The sequence below is a fragment of the Odocoileus virginianus genome, chromosome 21 (assembly GCF_023699985.2).
Source record: "Odocoileus virginianus isolate 20LAN1187 ecotype Illinois chromosome 21, Ovbor_1.2, whole genome shotgun sequence".
Lineage (NCBI taxonomy): Eukaryota > Metazoa > Chordata > Mammalia > Artiodactyla > Cervidae > Odocoileus > Odocoileus virginianus.
Window position 1 is genome coordinate 32617448 of NC_069694.1, and position 20919 is coordinate 32638366.

The 20919-nt window shown below is 37.3% G+C and overlaps 1 protein-coding gene and 1 pseudogene across 3 annotated transcripts in view; one reads left to right on the forward strand and one right to left on the reverse strand.

The window, feature by feature from the left end:
* The window catches only part of GRID2 (glutamate ionotropic receptor delta type subunit 2), a 1526424-nt gene that overhangs the window by 1071613 nt on the left and 433892 nt on the right, over positions 1 to 20919 (forward strand). The window lies entirely within an intron of this gene.
* LOC110150582 (chromobox protein homolog 3 pseudogene) lies at positions 6341 to 6974 on the reverse strand (annotated as a pseudogene).

Below are 20919 nucleotides of genomic sequence, written 5' to 3' on the forward strand. Positions count from 1 at the left end.
GTGCTGTGGGTAACTGCATCAGATTTCTGCAAGGAAGAACTAGGCAATGGTATTCCAAATCAACACATGGAAAAGGCATGAGCTAAATTTAAAACACTTTGATCTATATCATTGTTGGTTTCAGTTGCCCTATCCCTAGGCTGAAACTACATATATTCCAGATACAACACTTCAGTATATGCTTCCCCTTCCCAGGAGATCCCCACAGTGCTGTTATATAGGTTTCTGGAATCTGTGTTTCACTCTGCAGTTTGCCCAGGCTTGATCTTAGGGCAGAAAGCCAGAGCACTTATTATTTCACCACCAAATGTGTTTAAATAATGAGTTATAATGATATATTCCTCTTTAAAGGGTGCTAATGAGCCAGTTTTCAATGGCACCCCACTCCAGTACTCCTAGCTGGAAAATCCCATGGACAGAGGAGCCTGGTAGGCTACAGTTGATGGGGTCGCGAACAGTCGGACACGACTGAGCGACTTCACTTTCACGTTTCACTTTCATGCATTGGAGAAGGAAATGGCAACCCACTCCAGTGTTCTTGCCTGGAGAATCCCAGGGACGGGGGAGCCTGGTGGGCTGCGGTCTATGGGGTCGCAGAGTCAGACACAACTGAAGTGACTTAGCAGCAATGAGCCAATTTATTTTGTGTGTGTGTGTGAAGACAAAACCTACCTCAGGCTAACCAAATAATGAATGAAGAAAAATAGAGTTTTTATTCAAATATTCCGCATATCTAAGAAGAAAGGATATAATTAAAACTTCAGTATTTTGGCATTACGAGTTTATTAGTTCTCCAAGGCTACTATAAGAAAGCACCACACTCTGGGTGGCTTAAGCAGTTTATTTGCTGACAGTTCTGGATGCTGGAAGTCCAAGTTCAAGGTGTCAGCAGCTTCAGTTTCTTCTGAGGCCTCTCTCCTTTGCTTGCTGATGGCCACCTTCCAACTGCATCCTTAGTTGGTGTTTCCTCATAGTTCTTGCATCCCTGGTGTCTTTCTGTATATTCCCACATCCTCTACCCATAATGACACCGATCTGATTAGATTAGGGACAATTCATGTGACCTTACTTAACTTGAATTACCTCTTTTGGAGGCCCTTTCTATAAATACAGTCACATTCTGAAGTATGGGGATTAGGGGTTCAATATATGAATTTCAGGGCAACGTAACACTAATGACGATAATAAATGAACGTAGTCATTGATAATATCACTAAGAGAGAAGGAGATGGAGGGTATGTGGCTTCTATTTAAAGTTGTTGTAGTTTAGTCTCTAAGCCATATCTGTCTCTTTGTGACCCCATGAACTGCAGCACGCCAGGCTTCTCTGTCCTTCACTGTCTCCCTGAGTTTGCTCAAATTCATCTCCATTGAGTCAGTAAGGCCATCCAACAATCTCATCCTCTTTTGCTGCTTTCTCCTCCTGCCTTCAAACTTTCCCAGCATCATGGTCTTTTCCTAAGAGTTGGCTGTTCATATCAAGTGGCCAAAGTATTGGAGCTTCAGCTTCAGCATCAGTCCTTCCAATGAATATTCAGGGTTGATTTCCCTTAGGATTGACTGGCTTGACCTACTTGGCCATCCAAGAGATTCTCAATAGTCTTCTCCAACACCACAGTTCAAAAGCATCAATTCTTCAGTGCTCAGCCTTCTTTACAGTTTGACTTGCACATGCATACATGACCACTAGAAAAACCATAGCTTTGACTATATGGATGTTTATTGGTAAAGTGGTGTCTCTGCTTTTTAATATACTGTCTAGATTTGTCATACCTATTCTTCCAAGGAGCAAGAATCTTTTAACCCTGAGACTGCAGTCACGATCCACATTGATTTTGAAGCCCAAGAAAATGAAATCTGACACTATTTACACATTTTCCCTATCTATTTGCCATCAAGTGATAGAACCAGATGCCATGATCTTCATTTTTTGAATGTTGAGTTTCAAGCCAGCTTTTCACTGTCCTCTTTCACATTCATCAAGAGATTCTCTACTTCCTCTTCACTTTCTGCCTATTAAAGTGGTATCATCTGTATATCTGAGGTTGTTGATGATTAAAGTACACAACAACAGATTCTTGCCAAATATTATATAAATTAGATCAACTCTCTAGGTTTACCAATTTACAGAAAACAGTGGGCAAAGGGACATGTTAAGTCATGCAGAAGGATTCATCACAATCCAGACTTTGGGAAAGTACAGAAGATATAATTTGTTTTTCTTTGATGCTTGGATTATAGGAAGAGATGAAGGTAGACAATGGAGAATCCTTAAATAAAAAGACTCAAGAGATATATTAACTATTGTGAAATATGGATCCTAATTTGCATTAGGGCAGCTGGAATACAAACATATTTGATAATTTTAAGAAATTGTAAATTTTAGGAAGCATGATAATGACATCATGATTGTGTTTTTAAATACCTTTTAATTCTCAGAGATATTTACTGAGACAATTAGAAATAAAATTATATAATATCTGGCATTTATTTCAAATAAATTAGACAGGGATGGTGGAAAAAAGGAATAGGAGTATAAATAAACAGGATGGAAAATGCATTGATAATTGCTTAAGCAGAGTGATGAGTATTTAGATTCATTATTCAACTATGTCTATGTATATTTAAAATTTTTTATAATAAAAAGTTGTAAAGTTTTATACTGACATTTTTAATTTAGCAAATGATCACAAAGTGGTATTTGATACATCTTTTTAGTTGTTTTTCCTATTGTAATGATGCATTTTGATGAAGCAGTCTGTCTGTCTCCTGAGTTTTCCTTCTAAGGTTAATTATGTGCATTGGAGAGCTAGCTGAGGTTCGGAGAACAAGCTCTGGTTGGAGGGAAGTGTTTCTGCTCTCCAAGCAAACTACCTTATACGAGTGTTAAGCTTTGATGCTACCCTCATTAGCACAATATTTTAGTCACCTGTGGTAACCTGCCCAGATGTTTCTCTGATAATGTTCAGCTCAATAAATTTAGACTTCACACAGTGGTGCTTGTCATTTTATGCCCTCCTGTCCCAAATACATTTCAAAATATGTCCAATCCAGCTGTTAGCCTGACTGCATAAAATACTGTAATAACACTTTTGAGGATTGGGGTGATATTTGAAGTGTTTCGAGAGCCTTTCCCCCCTGGGTTAGAAAACAGCTTTACAGAACCAAAATTAATGTCAAAATCCATAGTTTCTATTTTACTTTCCACAGTAGCATTGTATTTAGAAAAGATTTGAGAAGAAAAAAAAAGTGATTTTCTGATTTCTTACATATTAAATGAACAAGAATATACTCTAAAACAAAATTCTTCTATCTCTACATTTTATTGCAGAATATGTAATTTCAATGTTCAGGTCAAAATTATAAAATTTTAGTAGTTTTATAAGGTTTAACTTATTAAATTAAAGCTCAGAAAACTTTGTGATTAAGATTAGATGAAATAATGTATATAAATGCAATGCTCATCCATTTCAGATACACAGTAAGCCCTCCATAAATGATAGATATAATGATGGTTATAAATGTTTTTTTTTTTTTTTCCTCAAAATTACATCTTGGAGAGAATTTTAAGCCTGGCTATTTTATTTATACTGTGTTTTGAAGACAATCTAATATGTTTAAATCCAGAGATGATTTTTTTTACTTTAACCAAATTAATACTTGTTTAAATTAAATTGAGATTTTAATAAACCCCCAAAATTGTTTTCACACAAAGAAAAGTGGCTGACATCTCCAATTTCAGCAGAGGATTATACAGAAATACTCAGAATAATCATTGAGTCAGGATTCCTTAAAAATAAATCTTTTAAAGCAACATCATATGAAGGAAAGTTCTTATATATTTTTCTATTAAGGATTCCATAATTGTTACTATAAGTTGATCAGATTCTTCCAGGTTCATTTACTCTGGATTTTATTACTTTAGTATAATAAAATTTTATACATTTTACTATATAGTTCAAAAAACTTCACAAAGGCATGTGTTGGGATTCTGATACTAATTTATAAATGCATTTTTAATAAAGAACTAGAGATATTTTTCAGAAAGGTATGTCTAGGAGAATAATCTCAGTTTTAGTCTGCCTATATTCCTTTTTTTCCCCCCAAATTTTCTGATACTAACCAAGTATTGTCAGTCTTTGGCCTGAAGCCTTTATGTGACTGGTACTCCATTATGCTTTGACTTTGGAGAAAGGTTACAGTTTGTTTTTTTCTGGGAGAATATGTTCCCAGCTGAAAATCATTTCCTTGGTTGAATAGAGCATCTTTTTGCAAAAATTTTCTCTGTTACCTCCTGAATAATTCCTACAGAAAAGCAAGATTGATTAACAGTTTCATCCTCAGTAACTTGTGACCTTTATTATTCATATGGAATGAATGAAACTTATTGATTCTTTACATTAAGGAAAGATATATTAAATAATATAATAACCTTCACATAGAGTATGCAGTAGGCAAGCCTGTGGAAAAATTGTGTTGTCGTAGAAAGGTTTTCAGTGCACATAACATAAATAACCAATGTTCATCGAAAATTTACTCTTTTTACTTGCTGTTATAGATAAAACAAATTATATATTTAAATATAAAAAGATTGAAGATCAATCAAAATGTTGACTGCATTGACATAGTGATAAAAATACAGAATGTAGAAGTTATTCAAAAATATTTGAGTGGCATGTGCTTTTTACTCACTCTGATTTTAGTATCTATGTCTGACAGCAGTTAATCACACATAGCTTATCCTTTCCCTTCTTTTTTATAATTGGCTTTAAAAAGCCAAACATAGATTAAAGAAGTGAAAGGTATTTTTCTACTGTTTTTCTCCATAGCAGATATAAAAGTATATATGAAATGCATCTGGTATGTCTAAGTAATAATAAGTCCATTCATACATCTATTTTTTAAAGGAATATATTTGACCACTATTCACCAGTATTTACTATAAGGTGAATAATATACAGTTAATAACATTCTTATTACTACAAAGTTATTGTTTTTCATGACTTCTGATGAACCCAGTAACCCAAAATACTGAGATGAATTCTATATGTAAAATGGGTTGGGGTAAAGTTTGACAAAACATGCAGGTCAAGTTTAGATTATAAAAAATTTGTTCACACATTTATTCCTGCAGATCCTAAAATGTCAACATATCTAACCATCTGATTAGATTTCCATGAACAAGTCTGAGGCATTACATGTATCACAACCTTTCAGTAAAGAAAGCACAGGGATTTTAACTTGCTATAAAAGAGTGGTTTTTCCTAAGGAACCTTTGAATGTCCATTTAACTAAGGCTTCTTTGGCTAATTAAAACATACCAGAATTTTTCTAGCTTTTTCATTTGAGTGAGAAGGTTGTTGATAATGATAAAATTTTCCTTTCAGGGGCTATGCATATAAAATTCCATTTGGATGATTGAAGATATGGATGCAGACTCTGATAGGGCTGCTTTAAAACATAGTCCAATTCAAATGGTTTACATTACCTTGTCTAATTAACTATAAAATTATTTAGCACGAAAGATTAAGGTTTCAAACACTTTTCTCTTTAATTTGAAGTGACTTCTTATATTGCTCAAAATGATGGAATCCCAGAAATATGGGCTTATTCATGGTTGTGAATGGCTGTTTTTGTTTTAGTGAACATATTTAAGGGCTTCCTAGAAGCTCAAAGGTAAAGAATTTGCCTGCAAATGCAGGAGACATGAGTTGGATCCCGAGTTGGGAAGATCTCCTGGAGAAGGAAATGGTAACCCACTGCAGTATTCTTGCCTGGGAAATCCTATAGACAGAGGAGCCTGGAGGTCTACTGTCCATGAGGTCACAAAAGAATGGGACATGACTTAGTGACTAAACAACAGCAGACATATTTAAACAACAACAAAACCCCCAAACTATTTACATATGTATTTTATGTATACACATATGAAAAGCCCAGAATGGCCTTTAGGCATATATGTGCTGTCGCTTCAGTTGTGTCTGACTCTTTGTGACCTATGGACTGTAGCCCTCCACGCTCCTCTGTCATGGGATTCTCCAGGCAAGAATACTGGAGTGGGTTGCCATGCCCTCCTTCAGGTTAGGCATATATGAGTAAATGCAAATGGTAAATCTTGATTGAGTAATGACTATGAAGATTTTCCTCAACATTTAGAAAAGTTCTTCTCTAATGCAGAAGAAATAATATACCATGGTATCAAATGTTCATTTCTGCTAAAGGAAGCACCTACAGAAATGTTTTATTTGTATAAAGTAACAAGTGCTATAGATACAAAAACTAACAAAAAACCCAACAATTTCCCCAAGTATCAAAATGAGCATATCAAACTTGATTTTCTTTAGAATATAGTTACTTCTTTATCTTCTGGACAAGAATGCTAAGTTAGTCTCTCTTCAAAAGAAAGCAATTACAATTTGAGGACACTTCATATTCACCTCTTTTGCCCACACCAATTCTGCCTCATCTGAATTTTTTCATTTCATGAAAACCATTAAACTCTCCACTGCTGTCTGTGGCACCAATTATTTATTCTGGATCAAGACCTCTGGTAAAACTTCTTGCTCAAGCAGGATCTCTTTTCTTCTATGATTTGCTATCACCAGGTTCACTATCAGATATTTTTCTTTATCAGCTTTTTGAGAGTTAAGAAATGCTTCAATTAACTCTGGACAATCTAAATTTTTTTCCGGTTCTAAAATATTGTCTGCATTTGTTAATCTCTTCCATTTCAGGAAATGCCTCACCTTCCCATTTACTACATGTCAGTCTAGTTCTTTTTCTACTACAAATTCTTCAGGTTCTGCCTCTTTGAATTTTTCACCCTGTTCGTTCTGTTTCTTTCTTTCTTTTTTTTTTTTTTTTACATTAGAGGCTTGGTGCCTAATGATCCCCTGAGGGCAGAGAGAGGGAACATTATGGGAGAGGGCCATGACCAAAGTCTCCTCAGTGGAGGTTTCTCCTGCTTCGCCCATACATTTATTAAATCAAGTGCAATGTATTGAGGATAAAAAAACAAATATTTCGATCAAAGCCATTTATTGGCTATATATTGTATGTTAGTAATACAAAAGGGCTGTTGCTGCTGCTAAGTCACTTCAGTCGTGTCAGACTCTGTGCGACCCCATAGACCGCAGCCCACCAGGCTCCGCTGTCCCTGGGATTCTCCAGGCAAGAACACTGGAGTAGGTTGCCATTTCCTTCTCCAATGCATGAAAGTGAAAAGTCAAAGTGAAGTTGCTCAGTCGTGTCCAACTCTCAGCGATCCCATGGATGACAGCCTACCAGGCTCCTCCATTCCTGGGATTTTCCAGGCAAGAGTACTGGAATGGGGTGCCATTGCCTTTGCCGACAGAAGTGCTGCAGGTATTATAATAAGTAAAAAAGATGATTCTGCTGGGGGAAATAAGAAGGTCAGTGACTAAAAACTAGATTAATTAGCCCAGATAATAAGTGCTACAAGAGTCTTGTTTGAGACATGTGGCAAGAGCAAACTCGTCATTATTTGGTAAGTGCTTTCTTGATTCTAATTTGAGGAAATTTAAAGCAATCAGCCAAAAATCCCCAAAACTTGATACTACAATAACAACAACAGCAAAAACTTGATACTAAAGTGAGGATTTATGAACTGTGATCTGTACTGAACTGAATGGTCATCCCTTATACCCCTGCAAAAATATGTCCATGAACTAACCCCTGAAACCTGTGAATGTGAGCTTATTCGGGAGAAAAGCCTTTGTACATATAACTAATATAAGGACTTCAAAATGAAGTCACCATGAATTATCCAGGCAGACCATAAATATCCTTAGAAAGATGGTGGGAGATGTAAGACAGAAAAGGACAAAGATGAGTGGCTGTGTAAAGACCTTAGAGGCAGAGATTGGAATTTCTCAGCCACAAGCTGAGGACTGCCTGGACCCACCAGAACAAGGAAAATGCAAGGAAAGATTCTCGTCTAGATGCTTTGGCGAAAACAGAGCCCTGACAACATCTTGATTTCAGATATACTTTCTAGAACTGTGAGAGAACAAATTTATGCTATTTTAAACTGCTGCAGTTTCGGTAATTTATTATGGTAGCCATAGAAAACAAATCATGATCTAATTTGCCTTATTTTGCAAAGCATAGACAATTTTGTAAGTGGTTCAGTCACTACAAAGATGAAAGTGCATGTAGAAATGTCTATATGAATTACAGTAGGGAACATTTTCTTTTTTTACATTTAAATATACATTACTTTTATATACTACAGCACATCATAGTGTTTGTTGTTGGTTTTTTTTTCTCTCTACCCATGTCCATGAGTCTATTCTCTATGTCTGTTTCTCCATTGCTGCCCTGAAAATAAATTCTTCAGTACCATTTTTCTAGATTTTGTATATATGTGTTAGAATATGATACTTATCTTTCTCTTTCTGACGTACTTCACTCTGTATAATAGGTTCTAGGTTCATCCACCTCACTAGAACTGACTCAAATGTGTTCCTTTTTATGGCTGAGTAATAGTCCATTGGATACATGTACCACTACTTCTTCATCCATTCATTTATCAATGGACATCTAGTTTGCTTCCATGTCTACCTATTGTAAATAGTTCTGCAATGAACAAAGGGATATATATGTCTTTTCAATTTTGGTTTCCTCAGGGTAAATGCCTAGGGGTGGGATTGCTGGGTCATATGATGGTTTTATTCCTAGTTTTTTAAGGAATCTCCAAACCATCTTTCCTAGTGGCTGTATTGATTTTCATTCCCACCAACAGTGCAAGAGTGTTCCCTTTTCTCCACACCCTCTCCAGCATTTATTGTTTTTAGACTTTTTGATGATGGTCATTCTGACCTGTGTGAGGTGATATCTCGTTGTAGTTCTGATTTGCATTTCTCTAATAATGAGTGATGTTGAGCATCTTTTCATGTGTTTGTTAGCCATCTGTATGTCTTCTTTGGAGAAATGTCTGTTTAGGTCTTTTCCCCACTTCTTGATTGGATTGTTTGTTCTTCTGGTATTGAGTTGTATGTGCTGCTTGTATATTTTGGAAATTAATCCTTTGTCAGTTGTTTCATGCATCATTTTCTCCAATTCTGAGGGTTGTCTTGTCACTTTGCTTATAGATTCCTTTGCTGTGCAAAAGGTTTTACATTTAATCATGTCCCACTTGTTTACTTTTGTTTTTTTATTTCTGCTACTCTAGGAGGTGGGTCATAGAGGATCTTGCTTTGATTTATGTCATCGAGTGTTTTGCCTATGTTTTCCTCTAAGAGTTTTATAGGTTCTGGTCTTATATTTAGGTCTTTAATCCATTTTGAGTTTATCTTTATGTATGGTGTTAGGAAGTGTTCTAATTTCATTCTTTTATATGTAGCCATCAAGTTCTCCCAGCACCATTTATTGAAGAGGCTGCCTTTGCCCCATTGTATATTGCCTCCTTTGTCAAAAATAAGATACCCATAGGTGCATGGGATTAGTTTTGGATTTTCTATCTTTTTCCATTGGTCTATATTTCTATTTTTGTGCTAGTACCATACTGTCTTGATGACTGTAGCTTTGTAGTATAATCTAAAGTCAGGAAGGTTGATTCCTCCAATTCCATTATTCTTTCTTAAGACTGCTTTGGCTATTTGGGGTCTTTTGTGTTTCCATATGAATTGTGAAATTTTTTGTTCTAGTTCTCTGAATAATGTCATTGGAATTTGAAAGAGATCGCATTGAATCTGTACATTGCATTTGGTAGTACAGTCATTTTCACAGCATTGATTCTTTCTACCCAGGAACCTGGAATGTTTATGCCATCATTTATTTCTTTCATTAGTGTCTTATAATTTTCTGGGTACAGTTCTTTTGTCTCCTTCTGTAGGTTTATTCCTAGATATTTAATTCTTTTTTTTGCAATGGTGAATAGGATTGATTCCTTAATTTCTCTTTCAGATTTTTCATTGTTAGTATATAGAAATGCAACTGATTTCTGTGTATTGATTTGAATCCTGAAACTTTGCTAAATTTACTGATAACCTCTAGTAATTTTCTGATGCTATCTTTAGGGTTTTCTATGTACAGTATCATGTCATCTGCAAACAGAACTTTACTTCCTCTTTTCTGATCTGGATTCTTTTTATTTCTTTTTCTTCTCTGATTGCTGTAGCTAGGACTTCCAGAACTATGTTGAATAATAATGGGGAAAGTGGACACCCTTGTCTTGTTCCTGATCTTTGGGGGAATGCTTTCAGGTTTTCACCATTGAAAATAATGTTTGCTGTAGTCTTATCATATATGGTGTTTACTATGTTGTTGTAGGTTTCTTCTATGCCCATTTTTTGAAGAGTTTTCATCATAAATGGGTGCTGAATTTTGTCAAAGGCTTTTTCTGCATCTATTGAGTTGATCATGTTTTTTATCTTTCAGTTTGTTAATATGGTGTATCACATTGATTGATTTGCTTATGTATACTGAAGAATCCTTGCATTCCAGGAATAAACCCACCTTGATCATGATGTATGAGCTTTTTGATGTGTTGCTGAATTCTGTTTGGTAAAATTTTGTTGAGGATTTTTGCATCTATGTTCATCCGTGATATTGACCTGTGGTTTTCTTTTTTTGTGTTGTCTTTGCCTGGTTTTGGTGTTAGGGTGATGGTGGCCTCGAAAAATGAGTTTGGAAGTGCTCCTTCCTCTGCAATTTTTGAAAGAATTTTAAAAGGATAGGCTTTAGCTCCTCTCTAAATGTTTGATAGAATTCTCCTGTGAAGCCATCTGGTCCCGGGCTTTTGTGTTTTAGGAGATTTTTGATCACAGATTCAATTTCAGTGTTTGCAATTCTGTTGCTCATAATTTCCATTTCTTCCTGGTTGAGTCTTGGAAGATTGAACTTTCCTAAGAATCTGCCCATCTCTTCCAGAATATCCATTTTGTTGCCATATAGTTGTTCATATTAGTCTCTTGTAATCCTCTGTATTTCTGCATTGTCTGTTGTAAACTCTCCTTTTTCATTTCTAATTTTGTTGATTAGATTCTTCTCTCTTTTTTTCTTGATGAGTCTGGCTAAAGGCTTGTCAATTTTATCTTCTCAAAGAACCAACTTTTAGTTTTATTAATCTTTACTCTTGTTTCTTTCATTTCTTTTTCATTTATTTCTGCTCAGATCTTTATGATTTATTTCCTTCTAATAATTTTGGGATTTTAATCTTCTTTTTCTAGTTGTTCTGGGTGTAAAGTTAGGTTGTCTATTCGATGCTTTTCTTGTTCCTTGAGGTAGGATGTATTGCTATAAACTTCCCTTTTAGAATTGCTTTTGCTGCATCCGAAGGAATGGAAGATAGGTTTATCTTCCAGCTCACTGATTCATTTTCTGCTTCAAATATTCTGCTATTGATTTCTTCTAGAGTATTTTTAATTTCAGTAATTATGTTGTTTGTCTCTGTATGTTTATTCTTTAATTCTTCTAGGTCTTTGTTGATTGATTCTTGCATTTCCTCCATTTTGTTTTCAAAGTTTTTCATCATCTCTACTATCATTATTCTGAATTCTTTTTCAGGTAGTTTGCCTATTTCCTCTTTATTTATTTGGACTTCTGTGTTTCTGGTTTGTTACATCATTTGTGTAATATTTCTCTGCATTTTCACTATTTTTTTAACTTATTGTGTTTGAGATTCCGTTTTCCTAGGCTTCAAGGTTGAAATTTTTTTTATTCCTCTTGGTTTCTGCATTCCTAAGGTTGGTCCAGTGGTTTGTGAAAGCTTCTTATAGGGTGAGATTTGTGCCGAGTTTGTTTGTTTTTCCTCTGATGGGCAAGACTGAGGTGGTAATCCTGTCTGCTGATCATTAGGTTTGTACTTCTGTTTTGTTTGTTTAGATGAGGTGTACAGGGTGCTACTGGTGGTTGGGTGATGCTGGGTCTTGTATTCAAGTGGTTTCCTTTGCATGAGTTCTCACTATTTGATATTCCCTAGGGCTAGTTCTCTGGTAGTCTAGGGTCTAGGGTCTTGGACTCAGTGCTCCCAATCCAAAGGCTCTGGGCTTGATCTCTGGTCAGGAACAAAGATTCCACAAGTGATTTGTTATGGCCTTAAGTGAGATTAAAACAAATACCCAAAAATGAGAAACCAAACAGGAGCCACAGACATATGGCAGTTACAGAATCAGGCAAATAATAATTAAAATAATGGAATATATACATATACATATATACCCATAAGCAAAATCAAAACAGCCCAACAAATATTAAGTACAGTAGACTGAAATGGGAACAAAGGGAATCAAAAATTATATTTACCAGTTAAGAACAAAACTAACTAAAGCACAAACTGGAAAACAAAACTAAAGCAAGGTGCCTGGTGGGGAATAAAGCAGTGAAAACAAAACTAACAAATGTGTTGAAATGAAAGGAAAGAAAGAAAGACTACACATGCAGAGTTAAACAGAGGTAGATGAAGAAGATTTATATACATTAAAGATTAACTACAAGGGGAGAAGAACAGTTGGAGAAGCATACAAAGGAATAAATATAGAAAAAATATAATAGGTTTTAAAAAATTAAAGAGTAAAATTATAAAAAAGAAAAAAGGAAGAAGAATGAAAAAAAGGAAAACTCCACAGAACTGCAAAAGCCCAAAGTAGAGGCAGAGGTTTATAGCAATAATAAAAAGTGTGACTGAATATACACATATACATATACACCATAAGCAAAATCAAAACAGTCCAACAAAAATAAAGCACAATAGATTGACCCAGTGAACAAAGGAAACCAAAAATTATACCTACCAGTTAATGACAAAACTAGCTAAACCACAAACTGGAAAACAAAACTAAAGCAAGGTGCCAATTTGGGAATAGAGCAGTGAAAATAAAACTAATAAATACATTGCAAAGAAAGGAAAGGAAAGAAAGAATAGACATGCACAGTTAAATAGAGGTAGATGAAAAAGCTTTATATCCATTAAAGATTAACTGCAAGGGGAAAAGAACAGTAGGACAAGCAAACAAAGGAATAAATGTAGAAAAAATATTAATAGATTTAAAAATTTAAAGATTAAAATTTAAAAAAAGAAAGAAAGAGAAAGGAAAACTCCACAGAACTGCAGAAGCCCAACGTAGAAGCAATGGTTTATAACAATAAAAAATGTGACTGAGAGGGAAAAAAAATCTCAAAAGCTTAATTCTATTTCATAGAATTTCATATTCTATTTCATACTTCCAATAAAATCAACAATTACAACATGGGGCAGGGGAAAAAGGAAAAAAAAGTCCATAAGAATCTACAGTGAAAGTCAAGACATAAGAATAATAAATGTTTTTCTTGAGTCACTGCTGTCAGAGTCCTTTCCCTCGCTGGGAGTCAGAGTCCACCTCACCTCCCTAGGATGACCTCCAGCACTGTGCTGGTCTCTGCACCTGCTGTGGGAGCAGCTCAGAGTCTAACCTGGTGCTACTCCTGAGTGTTCTTGCCTCCAATGTCCACAGCTAGCAGAACTAGTGCGTTTTCTTTTGTGGGAGATCTCAGTTTCCTTTTATATTTTCCACAGACACACAGTCTGCCTTGTTGATCCTGAGGATTTAATCTGCAACTTATATGGCTGGTGGGAAGTTTTTGTGTCTTCTTCCTGCCCCTGGGTTTTGATTGTGGTTTTATTTCCACCTCTACATGTGTGCTGTCCACTGGGGTTTGCTCCCGAGTCTGCCCTGGAGGACTTGGGTCTGTCCCTGTGAGGGCCAGGCGTGGAGGTGGGGCAGCTGCTTGGGTCGCAGGGCTTCTGGCAGCACCACATAGTCAGGGGAGTCTGTGGCTAGGGCAGCAGGAAATACAGTGCTCTAGAAGGGTATGGCAACCAGTATTGGCCAATACACTCCAGTATTCTTGCCCAGATTCCAGCTAAGCTATTTCGAATCCTAAAAGGCAATGATGTTAAAGTGCTGCGCTCAATATACCAGCAAATTTGGAAAACTCAGCAGTGGCCACAAAACTGGAAAAGGTCAGTTTTCATTCCAATTCCAAAGAAAGGCAATGCTAAAGAATGCTCAGAGTACCACACAACTGGACTCATCTCACACGCTAGCAAAGTAATGCTCAAAATTCTCCAAGCCAGGCTTCAACAATAAAAAACTGTGAACTTCCAGATGTTCAAGCTGGATTTAGAAAAGGCAGAGGAACCAGAGATCAAATTGCCAATATCCGCTGGATCATCAAAAAAGCAAGAGAGTTCCAGAAAAACATATACTTCTGCTTTATTGACTACACCAAAGCCTTTGACTGTGTGGATCACAACAAACTGTGAAAAATTCTTTTAAGAGATGGGAATACAGGACCACCTGACTTGCCTTCTGAGAAACCTGTATGCAGGTCAGGAAGCAACTGTTAGAACTGGACATGGAACAACAGACTGGTTCCAAATAGGGAAAGGAGTAGGTCAAGGCTATATACTGTCACCCTGCTTATTTAACTTCTATGCAGAGTACATCATGAGAAATGCTGGGCTGGCTGAACCACAAGCTGGAATCAAGATTGCTGGGCGAATTATCAATAACCTCAGATATTCAGATGATACCACTTTTATGGCAGAAAGAGAAGAACTAAAGAGCCTATTGATGAAAGTGAAAGAAGAGAATGAAAAAGCTATCTTAAAGCTCAACATTCAGAAAGCTAAGATTATGCGATCTGGTCCCATCACTTCATGGCAAAAGATGGGGAAACAATGGAAACAGTGAGAGACTTTATTTTAGGGGGCTCCAAAATCACTGCAGATGGTGACTGCAGCCATGAAATTAAAAGACACTTGCTCCTTGGAAGAAAAGCTGTGACCAACCTAGACAGCTTATCAAAAAGCAGAGGCATTAGTTTACGTACAAAGGTCTGTCTAGTCAAAGCTATGGTTTTTTTCCAGTAGTCATGTATGGATGTGACTGTTGGACTATAAAGAAAGTCGAGCACCAAAGAATTGATACTTTTGAACTGTGGTGTTGAAGGAGACTCTTGAGAATCCCTTGGACTGCAAGGAGATCCAACCAGTCCATCCTAAAGAAAATCAGTCCTAAATATTCATTGGAAGGGCTGATGCTGAAGCTGAAACTCTGATACTTTGGCCACCTGATGCAAAGAACTGACTCACTTGAAAAGACCTTGATGCTGGGAAAGATTGAGGGTGGGAGGAGAAGGGGAAGACAGAAGATGAGATGGTTGGATGGCATCACTGACGCTATGGACATGAGTTTGAATAAGCTCCAGGAATTGGTGATGGGTAGGGAAGCCTAGTGTAATGCAGTCCATGGGGTTGCAAAGAATCAGACACGATTGAGCAATTGAACTGAACTGAACTGATTCTTGCCTGGAGAACTCCCCTGACAGAGAAGCCTGGCAGGCCAGTCTACAGGGTCACAGAGTTGGACAAGACTGAAGTGACCCTGTGTGCATACATGCAAGATTTTTTTTGCCTGAGGCAGCTCTGCCCTAGTGAGAGTTGAGTGTGAAGGTGGCACAGCTGCTTGGCTTGAGGATACCCTGGTGGCACCAATTGTGCAGGGACACTTACTGCCTCCATAGCAGGAGTTATGGCCCTATCAGAGTATTTTTTCGAGCCTCTTATAGCTGGTGATCAGAAGGCCTCTTTGGCCAGTCTTTCTGCATAACTTCACCCATTCAGGCACTTAGAGGACTCCCTTGCCTGGGGTCCTTTTCTGTTGTTCAGTGAGTCAGGCACATAGAGGGGCCCCCCTGGCTGGGGACCTACTCTATAGATCGACACATCGGGCACTTAACAGGTCACCCTGGGAAGGATCCTTCTCTGTAGCTCAGCGCATCAGTCATGTAATGGAGCACCCTGGGCGGGGTCCTACTCTATAGTTCAGTGCTTCAGGCGTTTGATGGGCCAGCCTCTTAATTGTTCAGCTCCTGATGCTGGCAGGTGGGGAGAGAGAGGCTTTGGTGATGGCTCCACCCCCCTACTCATGACTCAGCAGTATCACCTTGCTTCCATGGCTGCCTGGCTTTCCTCCACAGGCATTTCCCACCACAGTCTCCTCCCTCACATCCCCTCGATTGGTCTCTCCACAGTCAACAGCAGCCCTTGCCGTGGGATTGCCCCACAATCCCTAAACTCCAGCTCTCAGCTGCTGTGTCTTCCAGGAAACCTGCGTCCCTGTCCGGGGTATGTATGGCTGTGGCAAGGACTGTCTGATTCTCATTCCATTTAGGCTGCCACAGATCAGCTGTTTCACTCTCAGCCTTAAATGTTTCTCCTCTGACTCAGACAATTGCCCTGATGTGGGGATCGGATACCTGCTTCAGTTCCCTCATCCGCTGAGGGCAAGTCCAATCCTACTAACACTCCTGTTTTTCCCCCCAGTTCCTTCATCCTACTGAGTTTTGTGTGGTTTATATAGTCTTTCCCGCTGGTCCGGTACTCCTGTCCACTCTCAAATGGTGTTCTCCTTGCACATCTGTGTCTGAAGGTGTATTCCTGATGTATCAATGGAGAGAGATACTCCATGTGCACCTACTCCTCCACCATTTTTTCTCTCTCTCTCTTTTTTTAAAGCATTATAATATAAAGGAAGGTATTGGGGAAATAAAAGAAAATTCCTCACACATGTACATATATTCAACTTCCTACTGCTTTCTAGAAGCCTTGAAGATTTCCAGTCAACTTCAGAGGCAAAGGCAACTATTGACTTCCCATAAACCTTGGGTTTCAATTTTTCATTACTGAGTAACAAAACAGCCCCAATATTATTGGCTTAAAACAAAAGCTATTTTATTTCTAAGGATTCTGTGGATCTGATATTCAGCCTTGGCCCAGCGGGGCTGGATCACCTGTGCTCCACATGGTGTTGACTGATATTACTCAGCTGGGGCCAGAGAATCCAAGATGGTGTCACTCATGTCTGGTGTCTTGGTATTAACAATTGATTGGTGTTCTTTAGGTCTCTTCCATGTGGCTTCTTTTTTTTCCCACATAGTCTGTCATTACTAAGTATTCTAGCCCATTCCTTTTTGAAAACTTGTTTTCTGGCTTCTAAAAATGGGGAAAAGAATGATATAAGATCTCTTAAGACCCAGGCTCCAGTTCAGATCACATGTCATCCCTTCTGCCTCATTCTGTTTGTGAAAGAAGTCATAAAGCAAACCCGGAGCCAGGAGAGGGAAATGGACCACACCTGTTGATGAAAGATAACTATGCATGCACAGGCATAGGAGGAATTATTTGTGGCTGTCTTGCAATCTACTTATACAATACTCTGCTTTATCTCTTTTTACAATGCTCTACTTTTTCTAATAATTTTCTTTGATGCCCACCAGTCCTTTATCACAGATTACCTCCCATCTTTAAATACTTCTAATTTATATCATCTTTTGGGAATTATGAATATGTGCAATTTTTTGTAGCTTTTTTCTTTTAAAAAAATTTTGTGCTTTATTATGTCAAAAAGATCACAGACTTTTGGATGTAAAAGATGATGTGCTTTATATTTCCTTGTATCTCATAATAGCAGCACAGCAAGTTTTTTATAAATAAGTATCTTCTTGATTATAAATGTTGAGTGACAGAGAATAATGTGTTTAGACTATGTACAGTGTTGTATTAGGTCCACTAGATTGTCCATTGCCAAATCTTTTGCAGAGTAATGTGATTAGTTAGTCCTAACCTTTTCCAAATACCCCTGCATTTTCTCATGCATATAGTATATATGTGATTATAGGTAATAATTGCCCATGGGAGTATATCAGGGGAATTCTATTTAGAAAAGAGCAATTAGAAAAACACATAAATCCACAAAGTAGTATCAACTCTTTTTTGAAGTATACTGGCATTTTAAAACATGCCTGATTTATGGAAGTTTCAATTGCTTGAATGTTTGTAATATTTTACAATGAAATAAAAATTATATTCAAAGCTAGTTAAGAATGCTTAGAGGCATAGTCAATCATTTGATGATTCACAGCTACCCAGGAAATTCAAGCACTCCACCCTCATTTTGCACATAAGCACAGATCTGATTAAGTTGGAGCTGGAAAGGAAGAATTACATGGTGACCTAGACACAAGTGTCATGTCAGCATTAGCATCAGATAAACTGATTGAAGTGGTGATTGTACTGCTTATAGTCAGGAGTTATTTTGGAAAATTTGAATGAGAAATCCTCTCTTGTCCATCACAGGAATGACACTTCGTATATATCCAGTCATATTAAACAATTGTAGAATCACAAAGCTAGACAGGATTTTATGAGATTAGCTGATCTATTCCTCACCTTGAGATAAAACTTGAGTGCTGCAAAATCCTCGAGGCACTAAAATTTAATTTATTCTTTGAGAAAAATAAGACCCATTCATTCATTCAACAAATATTTGTTATGTGTGAACCATATGGGTGCTTAGTTTGCATCAACAAATAAACCTGGCTAATATCTTTGCCTTTGTGAGGCTTTCAGTTTAATAGGGGGATAGAAATGATTCCATGAGTTTCCCCTTTGTCAATAGCAATAATCCTTACTTGGTTTTAACTGTTTTTTAAATTGATTTGCTCACATGACAAAAAAATCTATCCGCAAAGTAAACCCAATCACTAACAAGTTGTGAGTTGTGAGAAATGAGTTTGGAATTCATTTACATTAACAAACCATTTCACTTTCAGATGAAAATGCTAAGATTCAAAAAGTATGATTCTTATTTGGAGTAAAACCTTCTAATACCCAATCCAATGTTCTTTATTGTTTGCCCTCCTTTCAAAAATATCTTTCTTTTCCTACACTGACTTAGTTATGGAATGTATTTGTGCAACCTAGAACAATGTCCATGTATTTTAGCTATAAATCCATGTGCATGCTAAATCACTACAGTTGTATCTGACTCTTTGCAATCCTATGGACAGTAGCCCGCCAGGCTCCTCTGTCCATGGAATTCTTCAGGCAAGAATACTGCAGTGGGTTGCCAAGCCCTTCTCCAGGGGCTCTTTCCAACCCAGGGATCGAACCCGTCCATGTCTCCTCCATCTCCTGCGTTGTCAGGCAGTTTCTTTACCACTAGAGCTACCTGGTAACCCATGTGACAGAAACCCAAAGTGAATAGTTGAGACCAAAAAAAAAAGTTGTTATAAGGAAATTTCAATTTCTCAAGGACTCCACAACACAAATAGAGCTAAACTGGGGAAATGAGCACTCAAAATCCATGAGGACTGTCTTTAAGCCCCCTTGCTGTGTTATTTTCTGAGAAGTATCTTGCTACTGGAGGTCAGAAAGACCTCGTGTTTTCTGGGGCTATACTGCCTGAGTTTAAATCTTCACTATTTCACTTGTTAGGTGAATGACCTGGTCAATTAAACTCTCTAATCTCCATTTTCTCATCTATTAAAATTAGGATAATTATAGTGGCTACATAAGATTACAGCAGAAAAGCAAATTAAGTGGTATCCAAGACTTGGGACAGTGCTTGCTTCATAGGAAGTGTCAGTAGACATGAACTACCCTTATAAAGTGAGAGATGCCAAGACTGAGCTGGGAGAGCTGCCCTGCCACAGTGTGGGTGTAGTGGATTAAGACAGCTAGTCAAAATGCAAGTAGGAATTAAGGCTTTACTCACTACTGCCATAGGAAGTTCCAGTGTTATTTGCTCAGTCGTGTCTGACTCTTTGCCACCCCATGGATTGAAGCCCACCAGACTCCTCTACCCATAGGATTCTCCAGGAAAGAATACTGGAGTGGATTTCCATTCCCTTCTTGAGGGGATCTTAGTGACCCAAGTATCGAACCTGGGTATCAGAAACCCTGCCAAAGGAAAAGCAAGTCTATAAAAAGAAAAGTCATTGCTTCCCAAATGTTTGGCTTTTGTCTATACAATGACTCTGAGAGACAGTTGGTGTAACAGCACAGATAGGATGGGGGAATTGTGTCACTGCTGGAGGAATCCCAGTCAAGAGGATCAGTTTTATGGACCTGAGTGGGGAATGGAGGGGAAGGAAGAAAGGAAGGGCTAGGAATGAACAAGTACTGAGTGTTATTAATAATGAATAACATATTCTCAAGGTTACCCCTTTCTGTGAATAGAATGTTCTCAGAGCCCAGGGTTCCAATAGTGAGGCCTCTGAATAGAGGCTCCTAGGCTAACAATGCAGATACAAATAAAAGTATGGTGGGCCAGAAGGCCTGAGTTCTTGACTGAAATTCCTTTCAACAGACCCGTCAGGTAAAGCCTTTGTAATTGCCTATGGTCAGGTTTAAAAAAATCATATATAGGTTTTTAGCCAAGGGCTGGATTTCTCAAGAGCCTTCTCTGTTCTCAGGAGGGCTTTCTGCTAGATGGGTGATGTTTCATTCTCCAAAGTTTCAATAGTTTATATTTCCTGGGTTTACAGTAGACCTCTTGTTATTGAGATGGAATAAGTACATGCCTTAAAATGAGGCCTGGAATATAAGAAACACCTTTCATAGGCTACATACTATTTTTGTTATTGCTATTGTTTTTATATAATTGTTCCAATTATAGCACTAATATGACAACTTATTCTCTACAGAGTTAGGTAAGATCATAATTCCTCATATTAAAGGTTTTTGAAAAGCATTCCCTGATCTTTATGCAGAGTTCACCCATTTGTACCCAGGAAGAATGAGAGTTGCAAATCTTCCTTCCAAATTAAAACAAACATAAAAAAGCTCAGCTATTAGCTGACAGCACAGTGTCTTGGCCATATCATTATGATCCTCATTTAAGACATCATTTAAGAAACAATCAGCGATTTCTGCAAGATATATTAAGTTTCTCATTTAAAAACTATCTAAATTTGTTTAGTACTCAATAAAAATTGAAGCCCCACTTTGTGCCAGGAATTATGTATTTAATAAAGTGAATGATACAAAATATCAATCTTCCTGACTCCATGGAAACACAGATAATTGGCACAATAAATGTTAATCATATAAAATACAGATTAAAATTTTAA